Here is a 2,500-nt window from a genome sequence, read left to right as displayed (position 1 = left end):
AAGAGACAGAGAGGCACAGACAAACAAAAAGACAGAGAGGCACAGACAAACAAAAAGACAGAGAGGCACAGACAAACAAAAAGACAGAGAGAGACTCAGACAGACGAAGAGACAGAAGGAGACAGACAGACAAAGAGACAGAGACAGATAGACACAGACAAAGAGACAGAGAGACTCAGACAGACAAAGAGACAGACTCAGACAGACAAAGAGACAGAGAGACTCAGACAGACAAAGAGACAGAGAGGCACAGACAAACAAAAAGACAGAGAGAGACTCAGACAGACAAAGAGACAGAGAGGCACAGACAAACAAAAAGACAGAGAGAGACTCAGACAGACAAAGAGACAGAGAGAGACTCAGACAGACAAAGAGACAGAGAGACACAGACAGACAAAAAGACAGAGAGGCACAGACAAAGAGACAGAGAGGCACAGACAGACAAAGAGACAGAGAGGCACAGACAAACAAAAAGACAGAGAGAGACTCAGACAGACAAAGAGACAGAGAGGCACAGACAAACAAAAAGACAGAAAGAGACTCAGACAGACAAAGAGACAGAGAGAGAGACTCAGACAGACAAAGAGACAGAGAGGCACAGACAGACAAAGAGACAGAGAGACACAGACAGACAAAGAGACAGAGAGACACAGACAGACAAAAAGACAGAGAGGCACAGACAAAGAGACAGAGAGGCACAGACAGACAAAGAGACAGAGAGGCACAGACAAACAAAAAGACAGAGAGAGACTCAGACAGACGAAGAGACAGAAGGAGACAGACAGACAAAGAGACAGAGACAGATAGACACAGACAAAGAGACAGAGAGACTCAGACAGACAAAGAGACAGGGAGACACAGACAAAGAGACAGAGAGACTCAGACAGACAAAGAGACAGAGACAGACTCAGACAGACAAAGAGACAGAGAGGCACAGACAGACAAAGAGACAGAGAGGCACAGACAGACAAAGAGACAGAGAGGCACAGACAAACAAAAAGACAGAGAGAGACTCAGACAGACAAAGAGACAGAGAGAGACTCAGACAGACAAAGAGACAGAGAGACACAGACAAAGAGACAGAGAGGCACAGACAGACAAAGAGACAGAGAGGCACAGACAAACAAAAAGACAGAGAGAGACTCAGACAGACAAAGAGACAGAGAGGCACAGACAAAGAGACAGAGAGAGACTCAGACAAACAAAAAGACAGAAAGAGACTCAGACAGACAAAGAGACAGAGAGGCACAGACAGACAAAGAGACAGAGAGGCACAGACAGACAAAGAGACAGAGAGGCACAGACAAACAAAAAGACAGAGAGAGACTCAGACAGACAAAGAGACAGAGAGACACAGACAGACAAAGAGACAGAGAGGCACAGACAAACAAAAAGACAGAGAGAGACTCAGACAGACAAAGAGACAGAGAGGCACAGACAGACAAAGAGACAGAGAGAGACTCAGACAGACAGAGAGACAGACAGACAGACAGACAGACAGAGGAATGTGTTGAGTGCAGGACACGTTAACACACAGTGACAAAAATGATTATTATAGTATCGATCCTAGATGCGCTGAAAGGTCTTGCACATTGCACCTCTCTCCTGACGAGTTTCAGTTTCAGTTTCAGTAGCTCAAGGAGGCGTCACTGCGTTCGGCCAAGTCCATATACGCTACACCACATCTGCCAAGCAGATGCCTGACCAGCAGCGTAACCCAACGCGCTTTGTCAGGCTTTGAAAAAATAGAATAAAATAAAATGAATAAATAAATAATAATAAAGATAAAAATAAAATAAAATAAATAAATAGATAAATAAATAAATAATAATATAATTAAAATAATAATAATAATAAATATTAATCCAGACTATCGCCACTCCATTCACAGTTATAGCTCTTCCAAAGTAGTCAGTTCTCCTCAAGTATTAGATTATCGATAATAGAGGATTCTTGTACAGGAACTTTTTTTTTAAACAAACAAACAAACAAACAACAACTATAAAAACGAAAATACTACAACAGCAACAACAACAACAACAACAATAGCAATAACAACAAATCAAAAACTGAAGTAAACTAAACTGAGGCAATGATAGTAAATTCAAGAAATAGAATAGAGTGAAAGCAATTAAGATTTTTTTTTTTGTTGTAAGTGATGAGAACGAAAGGAAGAAAGAACGAAAGAATATATGAGGAGAAAGAAAGAAAGAAAGACAATGAAACCACAAAAAAAATGAAAACAGGGAAAACGACGGAAGTGTTTGTGAAAAAAAAAAAGAACTTTCAAGACAGAAAGAAAGTGAAGAAAGAGCGAAATCCCCCCCCCCCTGCCCCCTCCACCTCCGCCCCCACCCCCCCCCCCCCCCCACCCACCCCCCCCCCCAAAAAAAAAGAAAAAAAAAGAAAGAAGAAGGTACAAAAGTAGGATGGAAAATAACAGAAAAAAAGAAGAAAAAACAAAGAATCATGATATAAAAAGGCTGCTCTATTTCCGATT

The 2,500-nt window shown here is 41.6% G+C and overlaps 1 protein-coding gene across 8 annotated transcripts in view; it reads left to right on the top strand.

The window, feature by feature from the left end:
* LOC143293647 (uncharacterized) overlaps nt 1-2,500 on the top strand; it is a 100,548-nt gene that overhangs the window by 67,468 nt on the left and 30,580 nt on the right. The gene's annotated exons all lie outside the window — the stretch shown is intronic.

Source organism: Babylonia areolata, chromosome 19 (assembly GCF_041734735.1).
Source record: "Babylonia areolata isolate BAREFJ2019XMU chromosome 19, ASM4173473v1, whole genome shotgun sequence".
NCBI classification, from domain to species: Eukaryota; Metazoa; Mollusca; class Gastropoda; order Neogastropoda; family Buccinidae; genus Babylonia; species Babylonia areolata.
Note: the sequence above shows the minus strand (reverse complement) of the source record. Positions and strands in the feature narration are given on the sequence as shown.